Raw genomic sequence first — 15,289 nt, 5'->3', positions numbered from 1 at the left:
CGTTGTGGTATTCGCTCCGACTTACGACAACACCTTGCAAGGTTGGAGTCTGTACTCGAGGCCACCCGTACATCGGGGTTAACGCTTAAGCCAAAAATGTGCCGCTTCCGTACGAGGAACTCACGTTTTGGGCCATGTGGTGATCGCCGCAGAAGTCTTGCATGACCCTGCGAAGTCTTCGTCCGAAGCTAACTTCCCAAGCATGCGAAGACTTCTCGGGTTATGCGCATACTTCCGGCACTTCGTGGGAAACTTCGCACGCATTGCCGAGCCACTCACTCCCTTGACGAAATAAAGCCCCCTCTCCGCTGGTAAAATTCCCGTGGGGAAGCATATTGCGATCTCCAACAACGCCAGCGAATCCCGCCCATGCTCGCTCATTTCGACGAAAACGCCTAAACGGAAATGCACACGGACGGCAGTAATATAAGCCTGGGTGCCGTTCTCGCCCAAGAATGCAGCGGTCACAAAAAGATAATCCCCTATGCCAGCCGTCGTCTGTCAAGGGAGTAGAAAACCTACTTTGCCACAAAGAAAGAGTGCCTGGCAATTACATGGACCATTTCGAAATTCCCCCCATACGCGTATGGTAGACCGTTCAAGGTTGTGACAGACCACCATGCACTATGTTGGCTTGCCAACTTGAAAGAACCCTCTTGCCGTCTTGGGCTATGGAGCTTGTGCATACAAGAATTCGACGTAACAATCGTCTACAACGTCCATCTCTTGTCGTTGTTGCGCCGTCCACAGCCCCACGGCGCATGCTCGGCTTGCTGAACGCTCGGCTGATGGCTTACCCTTTTATGGCTCCTGAAGCGACAGTGTTACCGGTGTCTTCCTCGGCCGGCAAGAGACAAGCACGCTTCCTCGGTAAAGGCTTTTAAATTCACAGTTTTGCCGGTGTCTCCCTGGGACGGCACGAGACCAGCACGCTTCACGCGCCTTCGAAGTTTCATCGTCGTCGGGAGTGGCGTACGTCGGCGAGTGTCTGCGCGCCGTGATTACAAGCAGCCCACAACCATCCGGGGAACCTGCATCGGCCTCATCTTCAGACTTTGGGGTTCATCTACCACAACAGCCCTTGACTTTGCATTTCACGGAACATAGGGCAGTTAAAATCAAAGCGGAAATGCCAACCACGCCTCGACCTAACCTACATTAAACATGATGATGATAATGAATAAATAAAAACTCATACCACGTACAACGTCTCTCTCTCTCTTTTGTGCCTCTCCACTGTAACACCCCCGCAGCTCCTCCACTAAAATTACACCATCTTCCTGTAGTTCAACACTCAGTACTATGCGAAACAGCCATGGGGTCAACGCAATTTCGAATTTCGTATTTCAGTTAAGTGAAAATTGTGGTAGTTACCATGGAAACCAAACGGCAAATATAACGTTGGCTACGTACCTCAACCTCCCGGAAACAAGGAAGTAAAAACTAGTGTGCACTTGAATCGATCCCATGCTTGCTTCTACTACTCAGGGTTCCCCTACGGGAAGATGGTGTAATTTTGTTGGTTCGGACTATCGGTTTACGTGAGCATCGTTTTCATGCACTCTTAGTGAGGGGCAAGTGCCGCGAACCGTTCAATGTTTGTTTATTTATGTTTTGCTTTACCGCATGGCTGCGCTGGTCTGTGTTATCTGTGTAGCAAAGGAATCGCGTGTTCCATTCTTTCTTTATATGCCGCATAAGTATTTCTTCTGATAGGGAGAGTGTTCCGAAGTAACTTCAACAGCCTAGAATAATCTTGTCTATCGACAGTGTTGTGGATGTTATTCGACGGTTCGAGAAACACCTGCGCCCAAAGATAAATTCTCGCGGAGCCGAGGCCGTGGCATTTCATTAAACGACGCTCGTTTCCACACGTCACTTTGTTGAGTACTGCCTCGCCGACTGTATATTCCTTGAGTTAGGGGAGCACAAATTCACTCAAATATACTTGTTTTCCTTGAGACAACTGCACCGCCTTTGTCTTCGTGACAACATGCATCAGGAATAGACATACCCCTCACCTGCTACACTGGGGCTCTTAAGGTCGGGTGAGCCGGTGCGAGTGTTACTGTGACCTCTACGTAATATAGCTACGGCCACTTCAATGTGTCTGTTGCGTGAGTGCATTCTCCGATATGTGGTTTTATTACATTCAGTTTGTTGGCAGTCCGTTTGCTCCACTCTGCTTGCCGTGTTTTATGTAGTTGTTGCCTGATGTGTCGCTTGAGGTCTGTGTAAGCTAGTGTTGTGATATTGACCACGTTTTGGAGCGCAAATCTGGCGGCAATTTCATCTGCAAGCTCATATTCCGGCGATGCGAGAGGGTCCTGGCACCCAACACCCAGTCACCTGAAGGTTTGAAGAATAGTGTAACATAATTACATGAAAACAAATATTATGATGTGGCTTCTTCGATTATTTTCTGGATGAAAATGTATGTACGACGTTAGGCGAATCTTTTTAAATGATGAACAAAAAAATAGGGCCCTTGCACTCTGTGAAGAAGGATGACCTGCAAAGCTGGACGCAGTCCACGGTGTGCACGAAAGAAAACACGTTTGCGGTAATTTGCCAAAAGCATAAGTTCTAGCCAATTATCTGAATGAACCTTTGAAGGATCGAAGCTTTGTTCTCGCATACAAACATAAAGTTGCTGTGTCCCTCTCGCATTGTAATCACCTTACTCTTTGCAAAATACACAAACCTAGTCCGCTCTACTACTGAGTCCGGAAAGTCCCATTGGGCCGTGTAAAGTCCAGTGTAAGTTTCATACCACCACGACGTATATGTAATCCATCAGTACGGGCATGAAATCAATAGATGCGCGTTCCCACCCAACTCCTTCCTCCCACTATTCTCCACTACAAACCCTGGCACGCATAAACCAGTAATCGGCCATGTGCGCGTGCTTTTAAGTGACAGAGGCAGTATACAATATCCTCTCAAAGCAATCTGAAGAAGTGATATTGGCTCCCCCTTGGCGTCCCAACCGGGAAAGGTGTTATTCATCCAGGAGGGATTCACCGCTACTGGACAAGCTGAACTTGACGTGGTCACGGCAGCGCCAGCACCTTTCCGTTGTTTTTGCGCCCGTCCATGCTTGTTTTTAGGCCAAGGCATCATATTTGGTTTTTCCGCTGGAATGTTTCCCGTGCCGCTGAAAGTGAGTTCCTGCATCACGCGCCGATCCACCGTGCCTGGCGCCTGTATTGAACCACGTGTCTGTGACGTCACAGTTGCTACTGAAACCGCTGCAAAACAAACGGCGAGGCTTTTTCTGCTATCCTATCGCTTGCACTGCCATCGCTTCTATTCTTTCGCCGATCACGGACTTATAGCGGCGTGCGCCGCTACGACATGGTGTCAGAAGTTGTGTAATCCGCCCACATTAAAGGCCGTGGAAAAAAAAAGAGCCATAGAGACGTCAGCACAAAAAGTGACTGCAATGGGTATTGCACTACCACCACCCCCGCCTGGCCTTCAGCAGCTTCCCCCGCTGGACTTTGACACTACCTCGGAGTGGCCGGCATGGATACACCACTTCGACGACTATCGATATGCGTCGGGCCTGAATAAGCGCCCAGAGGAGGCGCCAGTACACACTCTGCTCTACACCATGGGGCGGCCAACAAGGGACATTATTTCTACCTTCAATCTTTGTGTACAAGACTCCAAGAGGACTTAGGTGGTCGAAAAATGTTCGACGAGCACGTCATCAAGTAGACCAACGTCGTTTACGAGAGCGCTTGCTTTTACAAGCGGCACCAGAAGCCAGGCGAGTCTATTGACCAGTTTGTGGCGGCTCTACAGGTCTTGGCGGGAAAATTCGACTTCGGAGAATTCAAGCAGTGCCTCATTAGAGATCGGTTCGTCGTGAGCCTGCGGGGCGAACAACCTTCTGAGTCGCTCTAAATGGATCCGAAGTTGTCTCTCGCGAAAGCTCTGGCGAAGGCCCGACGGAAAGAGACAGTTAAGCAGGAACAAGCAGAGCTTCGCAACTTCAACGAGGTTCGCCACAACACTCCGTGCAAGCCTTGTGACGACTTCTACACCGAAGCAGTGGCCCGCTGTAGGAACCACACCGCAGAGAGGAACCCCGGCCGACTCAAGCTCGTTCCGATGGACAGTGCATCTTCTGCGGCGGCCACTCGCACCCAAGGACAGAATGCCCAGTCAGGACACATAAGTGCTTCAACTGTGGCGTAAAGGGCTATTTGGCAAGGTGTGCCTCAAAAAGAATTCTCCAGGCTACCAGCGAAAGGTACGAGTGTCATCCGTACAAAAGGACACTGGGGAAATTTCACTAGGCGAGGTCGAACCGCCTGGTGCCAAGGCACGTTACGTTCACGTATTGGTTAATGCAGTGCGGGATTTTGCAAAGGTTGACTCAGGGGCAGAGGTTTACGTAATTCCAGCATCGTTTCCTGGACTTCCCACGAGGTTAGAAAACGCTAACAAAATTTTGACAGTCGCAAGTGGTGACCGACTAAATGTTCAGGGCAAGTTTCAGGTAGACATATTTTGGAAGGGACAAACTTCTCGCCAAACATGTTATGTCGTCAGTCCTTTGCGCCATGTACTGCTGGGTTTGCCATCTCTCGAAGATTTGGAGTTATTAAGTTCACTGACTCTGTCGCTCAGTAAAGCTCTGACTTCCAGGTTTTGTGCCCTCAGGTTTTTGACAACTTAGGCACTATGCCCATGAAAAATACAATCAGGCTCAAACCGGACCCAGTCCCATTTTCAATAAGCGCACCACGCAGGATTCTCATACCGCTTCAGAAACCGGTAAAGCGGGAGCTTGATAAGATGGAACGAATGGGCGTTATTCGGCCAGTAGAAGAGCCAAACGAATGGTGTGCCTCCATTGTTCCCGTTCAAAAGCCCTCGAGAGACGTAAGGATCTGTGTAGACCTTACGCAGTTGAACAAGTTTGTCTTACGAGAAAGGTATACCTAGCTCAGTGTAGACCAAGCACTAGGCTCGCTTGCCGGTGACAAGTGGTTTTCCAAACTAGACGCAAATTCCGGCTTCCTGCAGGTCAGACTTAGCAAGGCCTCAGAACTACTGACCACGTGGCTTACGCCGTTTGGGCGGTAGTTTCACTCGGTTGGCGTTTGGAATTACTTCAGCCCCAGAGTATTTTCAGAGGAGACAGTCAAAAATCCTGGCGGGCCTTCCTGGCGTCGTTAACCTGATGGATGATATCCTCATATTTGGCGACAGCAAAAAATAACATGACTCTAGGCTATGGAATGGCTTAACTAGGTTGACCCATTATAACGTAACGCTAAACAAGGCAAAATTGCATTTGGGGCATTAAGCATCAGCCTTTTGGGGTAATTTGTAAGTGAGGAAGGCCTACAGCCGGATCTGGCTAAACTCAGGGACATTAAAGAGCCGAAGGCAACCCGGATATTTCACAGTTGCGCCACTGGTCGGCGACTCTGGCTAGTTTCGGTTTCCGAAATTGTGGCAAGGCTATCGGTAGGGTGCTGCGGCGTGGCTGTTCCCTTCCCTCAGCGTTTCTTTCTTTCCACACCGTGCATGCTTCGCGCCTCCCCACGCATGCGCAACAGCTCACCGGCGCCAATATTTTTTTTCTTTCTCTCGGCGCCCGCGGCAGACAAGTTCGGTGTGCGCGTAAGCGAGCTGGCGTGCGGCGTGCCTCCACGGGCTGAAAGTTTCGCTGCGTTATAAAATACATTCGAATGTATTCTAAATATGGGGCCACGGAGGCAGGAGCGTCACCATTCCTGCGCAGCTCTATGGTGCAGCAACACCAGGCCAAACAGTCCGGCCAGGTTTCTCGTCTTCGCCAAAGATGACAGGTAAGCAAATTAGCTTTGTACAGGGGGGATTAAAAGAAATACGAACAACGGAGCACACAGCCTCCGAAGCATGCCGCACCGCCTGGCTGCACTGTCAGTAAACTGCGCGCATGCGTAGTTCTTTCGGAGCGTTTGAGACTGTGGCCTACTGTTTGGGGAAACACTTGATCAAGAAGAGACGCGGGTCATTTATTTTGAGGCATCTTTTTATGATCTTTCGCCACTGGGCATACTGTTATCTACTACATTCGCTAGCCAAGCCCGCAGCAAGCTGTTGCAGATAGCACATGCCATTCACCGATCATCCTGCACAGTGGCGACACAGCGGGAAAAGGCCCCTCAAAATAAATGACCGGCGTCGCTTCTTGATCAAGTATTCCCCATAAATGTAGGCCACACTCTCAAACGCTCCGAAACAACTACGCATGCGCGCAGTTTACTGACGGTGCAGCCAGATGGTGCGGCATGCGTCGGAGGCTGTGCACTCCGTTGTTCGCATTTCTTTTAATCCCCCCTGTACGTGTTATGGTAATTTCCAAAAAAATCCGACCGATGGCACTCTTCTGTTTTTAAAAAAACTTCGGGCATGTAACGGGAAGTTATTAGGACATGTCAGTCGTCTTGGAATGGAAAATAATTTGAAAATATATACCAGCCTTGCAGGTACTAAAGTTTGTTTAGAAATAAACGCGCGTTCCGCGCACATACTCTTGCTCGAAAGGTGTATTTGAGGCGGCATTGCCGTGTTATGATTGCCTTAGTAACTGCCTGAACGTCGATTCAGCATTCTTATCAATGTATTTTTATTGTTGTTTCATGGGTGGGTTTGAGTCTTGGTTGGGGCCCCAAGTCGAGGAAGGTTTGAGACTTCATTAGACGTTTCCTCTGGTGAATCTCCTCAACCCTTCCAAAGTCATCACGCTGCACCTACTCACAAAGAAGGCAAGCCTAACTGTACGCGCTTCTTGTCATTGACTGCGTACCTATTACCACGGCGATTGTTGGCGTGGGGGGTGGTGTGCCCTGACCAATTCTTCTTGTGCCATTTTGCTCCAAACACGGATATTTGCGGCATAACTGCTGCCAAGCGTTGCTTCAGTGCTCGGAAAAATCTGGCGTAATACCCCGGTGCCACTCGATTCGCACAGGGATCAGTGGAAGGCCAAGGCGAAATACATGCGTTGTCTGTGGCCACCATTGCAAGCGTTTTGCTCATTAAAAACAAAAACAAAAACAAAACAAAGTAGCATTAGCGGCTTTGCTCTTCCATCTAACGTGCGCGCCCGCGCCTTGCCATCTTATCGCAAGTGGGCTTGCTGTTCCTTAGTTCTAACTTAGAATCGTCATGCCGTATCGGACAGGATGAGATAATAGGCGCGGCCTAGACATGAGCTAGAGAGTAGCTTGTGAAACCTAGCCGATATCTGCAAGTGTATGAGCACGGTACATTAGGCTCACAATACAGGGATGCTTTTTTTCTGCTCGTCTTCACCCTCCCCTCTGCCGCCCCCGGTAATGGGACTGTTCACGGGCCATTAAAATACAAGTCGATGCGTTCGATTTGTGTTGCGATTGTGTTCTTTGCTATACGACGTGGCTGCGCATTATTTTTGTACGCAGATATAATCCAGCAGTGAGTAGTCAATAGTGCTGTTATTATGTTGCAACAGTTTTTTCTCGCTGCATTTTGTTGGTGTGAACATAATTTCTCGGCAGTGTATGCAGGTTAATGGCCGGGTTACCGCTATCTTTCAGAGTTTGCGTTAACTCGCCAAAAATGCAGGCCTTGAAGCATAACTGTGCGGGGTTTCTTTTAATTTATAGGTTCCTGATTACTGTGTGTCTGAACTGAAACGAATTTCTTGAATGTCAAAGAATATTCCTGTCTCGAGGCGAGCCCAAGAAATAAGTGTACATTAAGTGGACGGTCCTGCGAAGTTCTTTTGTTCTCCCGCCGAGGTGTGCGCGAAAAAAATCTGTATAGTGACTAAAACTTTCGATGTTCTGCTTGTTTAATAAGGTTTTGTGTACCTAAATGTGCATCTCGCACGTTTTTTTCCTTTTGTGCAATGTCGTATGCCTAAATTTGCGGGTCATAATTTTGCTTATAGTCCAATATTTGTTCATAACATGTATGTGCAATATATGAGTGTGCTGCATGTTTCTTCATGTCTTGGAATCAAAGATGTCCTCATATAAATTTCGAATAAAAGAAAACCGAAACGAATGTTTGTGTAACGCTCCAATTAATATCGCCACAAAGACAACAATTCGACACCAGAATGCGCACTAGTACCTATATGTTTTCTTCGTTCACTTATTAAACGCGTTACTGCACACACACACCAAACGACGGGCGGCAGCCATTCCGAGGCATCGCCGCCACTCGTACAACTTTCGCGCCTGGTGCCATTGCCGAGCGGCCCACGAGCTACCGCCGGCGCGAAAGTTGTGCGATCGTCGGTTGCTGCGGCCGGCGGCCCGGACCGGGCCCCGGCTGATGCGGAAAAAATGACGTCAGCAGCTTCTGCAACGTCACCAACCTCCAGTCCCCCCTCTCCTCTCGTTGCCATGACGATAAATGCAACGTTTTTCAGACGCCACGTACCCCTAGGTGAGGATTTGGCGCTGTTGGCGCGAATTGCGCTGGGACCACGGTGGATGCTACTGAGGCCGCCCCTTTTTTGCGCAGTGTTAGGGCGTGGCCAATCATCTATGACGTTTTTTGCCCAACTTTGCGCAAACCACTGCCCCGCTACGGGCGGTTTTTCAGAAACAGGCTGATTGGGTTCGGGGTCCAGCTGAGAACACTGCTTTCACAAGCTCGAAAGCTTTTATCTGCTCGGCAAAATGTATGGCCATGTACCATCCGCAACTTCCCAGGATCCTTTCGGCGCTGGCCTTTTCGTTTGTTATCTGCCATCCTTTTTCAAATACAATGTAATGGCGAGCGCCGCCGGATAGCGTTCGCTTCAAGGTCATTGACCAAAACCGAGCCGCGCTATGCGCAAGTCGAAAAGGAGGCACTACCATTTACATGAGCTGCCGAAATATTCGACGAATTCATATGAGGTATCGATGTTACGTTGGAAACAGACCACAAACCTCTCGTTTCGGTGCTCGGTAAAATGCCTATCGATGTGTTCTGAAGGGTGCAGCGCTTCAGAATGAGGCTGATGCGATATCAGCTCCAAATTGTGTATGTTCCCGGCAAAAGCTTGATAACGGCGGACGCTCTTTCGCGAGCGCCGATGGAAACAGATAAACTCGCCGGTGAACTAACCGTCTCGGATGTGTCGTCGTTTGTTAAATGTTGTGTTCAAGGGCTTCAAACTGGCAATAATTTTGTTAACAGAACACGTAATGCTGAAAAGACTGACGTTGTTGGTCAAGACGTTCTGAGGTTGTGTCGCCAAGACTGGCCGAAAACAATAAAAACTTCCTTCCTATCTGGTTTAATACTGGCAGGAACGGGAAGTAATTGCCGCATTCAAGGGAATATTCCTAAAGGGGTCTAGATTGGTAGTACCTCAAAGCCTAAGACAAGAAGTACTAGCAAAGCTAAATGATGGGTATCAGGGCATCTAAAAGACAAGAGCATTGGCGAAGGAATTAGTGTGGTGGCCTGGCCACGGCGAACAATTGGCACGGAAATAAAAGAATGTGGTACATATGCGCGCTTCGTCATTCCGAGCTTCGAGCCTTTGATCTCATCATTAGCGCCACGTTTCGCGTGGGAACGAGTTGGGGTCGACTTGTTTTCATTGACAACTGTCATTAACTTGTCGTGGTCGACTACCTGTCAGGGTATCCGGAAGTAGCCCTGCTTCACTCAACAAAAAGCGGTGCGGTAATAGAAAGGCTAGAAAGTATTTTTGCACGCTATGGCATTGCAGACACCGTGGTGACGGATAACGGACCGGAGTTTTCTTGTACAGAGTTTGAGAAGTTTGCCGATGATTATGGCTTTTGTCCCGTCACTTCAAGCCCTAGGTACCGTCGGGCGAATGGGGAAGTAGAACGAATGATGCAAACAATTAGGCGCCGGATACTCAAATCCAAGGACTCATACCTGGCTCTGCTTGCCTACAGGGCAACCCCATGTGTCCTCGGTTCTAGCCCAACGGAAATCCTCACGGGCCGGCGACCTCGGACAAGAGTTCTAATGTCACCGGGATCCAGTGCAACTGCGTGATCCAGTGCAACCCCCCCTGCTTGCTCTTGCGGCCCGAGACAGTACTACAACAAACGCCACAGAGCTAGGGAATTGGATAAACTAGCACCAGGTGAGTGTGTGTGTGGGTAACGGACATTAAAACTAGAAGAAAGGTGCTAGTGACAGCCGCCACTCCACGTTCCTATGTAATACGAACCGAGGAAGGGGTTACGCTTCGACGTAACGGACGAATGCTGCACCGCTTGCCACAACAGGGTAAGCGTGAAGGCAGCTACACGTTTCCAACTGAAAGCGAGTCAGCCGAATTGGTTTCCAGTGAAAGGGAGCCACCCACCGCATCCTCTTCAGCGTCAGTGCCTCCAGATTCAGAAGCTGGGATTTGAACGTACATAACTTCAGCTTCAGTGACTGTGACTAGGTCTGATAGAGTAGTTAGGCGACCAGCTCGCTACGGTACTGATGAATGAGATTTTTTTCGTTGTCCCTCATCACTAAGGTTCTTGATTTTGTTTATAAGTTGGGGTTCTAAATGCCAGGCGCATAGAAAAAAAGAAAACCTCTTCTATTGTGAAAAAGGGGGGATGTGCTGAAATGTTTCCCGTGCCGCTGAAAGTGCACTCCTGCATGACGCGCCGATCCACCATGCCTGGCGCCTGTATGGAACCACTTGCCAGTAGCGTCACAGTAGCTACTTAAACCGCTGCGAAATAAACGGTGGGGCTTTTCTTGCTTGCCTATCGCCTCTACTGCCGTCGCCTATTTTCTTTCGCCGATGACGGACTGTAGCGGCGGGGGCCGCTATGACACTCTTCTTCCTCGAAACTAACTGCATCCATCCGTCTCATAGCGATTAAAAACCTGAAAGCCCTTCAGCTCTATTCTCGCGTACAAACATTTGGCGGTCCATTTACCTTCCCCATATTAGGCATCTTACTGTCTGCCTAAGAGTTCTGTGTAACACAGTAACCCACATCCACACCTCTCGATTAAGTAGGGCAGCCTACTAACTGCATTGAGCCAATAAATTTCGACATATAAATCTCCCACCCGCGCAAACGGGATTTCATCGGTAGCAGCACGAAGCCTAGCTTTGTGTGACGTGCTCCTTTTTCCACCCACAAACCTTGCATGCATAAATCGGCAACCGGTGATGGCGCATACCTAGGCGTGAAAAACATACGCAAAAATGCCGCTCGGAAGGCCTTGCAATCTGGAAATAACTATGGCTCAGGGATCACGTCGTCGTTCCAACTGGGCAAATTTTTGTTAAACCGGGAAGGATTCGCTGCTATGTGGCAAATGGGAATTTGAGCAGAAAAGGTGTCGGCAGGTTTCGATTGATTTAGGGTACGGCTCTTTGGGAGCCGTTACCCAGGCTTCGCGGGAGAAGCATCTACCTATGTCCTCGTAACCGCGGTAACCGCGTGAGCGAACGCAGCAGCGACAAAAGAAAGAAAACAGGGAGGAACGTCCAGCGAAGGGTGAGGTGCAGTACGATACGTGCGGATACGGCGTCATCTGTCTCATCGCCGTTCCCTGACACGTCTCATACATCGCCACGAAGGAGTGCGCTCCCCTGAAACTTTCTCCAGACGCTGTTCCATTCTCCGCTAATCCAAACAACGTGACATTTGTGCGGGAGGTTCAAACGCGATTTGAAACATGCTGGCCAGGGGTGGCGCCGTGCTGCGTGGTAGCAGCAGAGTAGCGCCGCCGTGCGTTCGCTGATCACGCGAGCACCTCCTGTGACGCAGCAGAAATGTGCGCGGCCGAGAAAACTGCAGCTCGCCCTGTGCACACATTTCCTGTTATGGAATATAGTAGTCAGTGCATTTCTTTGCACCCATCTCTGCTTCTGTTTATTGTGTGCCTTCACATAATAAACGTGCTATCACCATTAGCTACCGACTGCGCAACTTGCCAGAGGGACATCGGTGGAGGCGAGCGGAAAAACAGTTGTAAAATAGGTATCAGCGATGGTGAGCAGGAGTCTCGGAGCGGCGTCGAGTAAATCGATGACACAACAATGAAAACGTGGGGGTTAGAAACATACGGCTTTGCAGTAAAGAATTGCCTTGTGCTTCTGCTGCACAAATACTTGTATTTACATTCAAGGATCTACCTGCTTCAAACTTTGGTCAATGCGCATCACAATACAACAGAGTTTTTAATGCATCAATGGGAAAACTCGTCAGCCCCATTTTTATCCAACAGATAGAAATACAGCAACATTCCCGTTTTCGTGTCCTGCTTTTATTAAATTGTGAGTAAGGCAAGTCAAACTAAACCGAGCTAGGGGCCATGGTGCTATAACATCACTCTGAGTGTATTTGAATGCGTATAAAAAGAAGACTCCATGCATAGTAACTTCGTTCGGAATTTTCTGCGAGACAGAAAATAAAATTGATAGATGGTTTCAAAAGAGATTAGTTGTGGATGTATCATTAAAAACCGGTGTAAAGGAATCGTAACCCATTGATGTGATTTAAGAGGCATATTGAAGGTCTACATCATTTCGCTGGTGCGCTAAGCACCATCTGTCGCACTCTGCATAAAGACCCTGAACAGGACTAGTACGGAATGCGGCACAGGAGAGGCGAAGACCCAGGCAGCACTGGGTTAACAATTTCAAGGGCTGTTTTCGTGGCTGACCAATAACCAACCCTTCTGTAGTCTAACCGAAGCCTACCCGTGCAGCGTAAAGGCGAGGCAGCAGTTCTGTAACTGCACCGTGTGATTTGTGAGATAGAACGTTTAGAATACGCAGTGAATGTATGTTAGGGATGAATATTAGTTTTTTGTCAAACAACACAGCCAAAAACTTGGGTTCCCTTTTTAGAAGAATCGCGTCACCATTCAGTTTTTGTCAGGATCAGGCCGGAATCTGCGCCTTTTTGAGCAGACAACATAGGTGCATTTGCAGGATTAAGTTTGAAACTATTTTCATCTGCCCAGCGAGAAAGCTTGTTTACCACAAGCTGGATATGACGTTCAATTAGCACCCTGTTACAAATTTCCAAATATATTTGCAAGTCATTTAAATAAAGCAGTGAAGAAATAGAGGGTGGCAGTGCCTTTCGGAGCGAGTTCATCTTAGCAATAAGCAATGTGCACCTCAAAACGCCGATTTGAAGCAGGTCATTCCCCTGCAGGGGAACGTTTGATAGTGTCGGCCCAACTCTGATACGGAATGTTCTTGTAGACATGTGACTAGAAAACGTTTTAGGCATGTTACCCGAAATATCAAAATATTTTAGGTCTGTCAGAATGCCATACTACCATGCCGTATCATAAGCAGCCTCAATAGCTAAAAATACTGTCATGCAGTATTTCCTATGCATGCATCCTTAATAAAGGCCTCTAAAAAACTATTGAATCATTAGGTGGACCACCCCGCCCGCAAACTTGCCAGCAAGCTCTCGATAGGACGATTGTACTCCAGAAAGGAGACGAGTCCCCTATTGTTCAACAAATCGAGCATCTTGCACGGCAGCTTGTCAGAGCAATGAAACGATAACTAGCAGGGGAAGACAGATGCTTTCCCTTATTCAGAAAAGCCACCACACTGCCCACGACATACTTTTGAAGATGGTCCGAAGGTCATATTTTGTTCTAGAGCTGCAACAGTGTTTTGAGTGTGTCTGCGTGTATGTGTTGTATGATAGTGTTTATAAAGGTTTCGTCACGTGGAGCTGAAGGCTTACAAGTACTGAGAGTTAGCTTCCGCTCACGAAGTGAAAACAGGAAGTAATAAGATGTGTTTGAATTATTATTTTCCTACAAGGACTTCTTTTTCCCTACGTTTTGTATTTCATGAAAGTGTTTGCGTAATGTGTAGAGCTTGGCGCGTGTTGCAAGTGTTGCGTGAGTGCGTTCGCCTGCTCTTTGAGTGTGCCCCCGGTTGTGCTGACCAGTGGCAGGCTGTGTGTCTGTTGTCTTTAGTTTACGTATACGCGTCCATACTTTGCGTGTGTCTGTGTATGAGTCTATGGATGTGAGGAAGGCATGCAAACTCTGTTTTTACAACACGGCGCACGCTCTTCCGAGTGCTTTTGGCCATTTAAAGGATACAGGGTTGTGTGGATACAAAGGATATGGGTTGGGTGGTTCCGGCGACGGACACCCCACGTCTTGTTTTGGGAATCTCGTGCCCGCCTGCAGCCCTCATTCCACCAGGGCCTCCTTAGGTGGCAGGGGGCGCCGGAGGCCTTTGGAATGAACTTTTTGGTGTTCCAGGGGGTGCGCCGTGAGCAGTTGGGTTGCCTCTTCTACGTGTAGGTGTTTTATGGATGTGTATTCTACTTTAGATGTTTCTCTTAATGTACTCCAGTTTGTTTTTCCCTCACTGAACCTTTTATGAGAAGGGCAAGTGTCTGTCCCTTTGCCTATGGATATCAATTTAGTAGGGAATCGGTCAGTACTATATCGTTTTTTGTCCACGTGCCAATCAAGAAAGGTGAAAACAACTGCAGATCCTGTAGCCAAATCAAGGTTGTAATAAGTGTTTAGTCCTATTTTATATTGTTTAGCACGTTTTTTTGTTACAAAGGCTTGCTCCTGATGATAGGATGTTTTCAATTTCGCGACCGCTGGAATCTGTGCAGGAAGAGCCCCAGAGTGAATTATATGCATTGAGGTCACCCAAGGCTGGGTACGGCTCAGGTAGGTAATCTAACCGGGCCTGAAAATCAGTGCTCGATAATTTGTAATCAGGAGGGATGTAGAGGTAGCATAACGTGATTAACGCATTATAAATAACTGTTCGAATCGCGACAGCTTCTAGTGTGGTGTTTAGGGAGATGGTATGACACGCTAAGAATTTCGGGCCAGTATGCCCACACCGCCCGAAGAGTAAGTGAACCTGGGCCTTTTTTTTTAAATACCACGTAGGCATTCAAAAAGTTAGTATGTTTATTGTTTAGGTGTGTTTCGTGAAGACACATAAGACTGTGCTGATGTGAATGAAGGATCCCGTAGACATCATCTAGATTCTTAATAAGGCCTCTGAATTTCCATTAAATGATGTTTGCTGTTCCCGTCTTTTACGTTTGAGAACGACTGGATTTTGTGTGTGTGTGTGTGTGTGTGTGTGTGTGTGTGTGGGTGTGGGTGTGGGTGTGGGTGTGTGTGTGTGTGTGTGTGTCTGTCTGTCTGTCTGTCTGTCTCTCTGTCTGTCTGTCTGTCTGTCTGTCTGTCTGTCTGTCTGTCGGGGCTGTTATTCTGGGACTGGGCTTTTTGTGCTTGTCGGTTGGTTTGTACGACGGAGGCCTATTTCCTTGCG

At 48.3% G+C, this 15,289-nt stretch overlaps 1 pseudogene; it reads left to right on the top strand.

The window, feature by feature from the left end:
- The first annotated feature begins 3,616 nt into the window (after positions 1-3,616).
- Positions 3,617-10,094, top strand: LOC144165363 (uncharacterized; annotated as a pseudogene).
- Positions 10,095-15,289: the final 5,195 nt, after the last annotated feature.

The sequence above is a fragment of the Haemaphysalis longicornis genome, unplaced genomic scaffold (assembly GCF_048455015.1).
Source record: "Haemaphysalis longicornis isolate Haplotype H1 unplaced genomic scaffold, Haemaphysalis longicornis Haplotype H1 scaffold_14, whole genome shotgun sequence".
NCBI lineage: Eukaryota > Metazoa > Arthropoda > Arachnida > Ixodida > Ixodidae > Haemaphysalis > Haemaphysalis longicornis.
The sequence above is the reverse complement of the archived record's forward strand: the minus strand, read 5'-3'. Positions and strand labels throughout refer to the sequence as shown.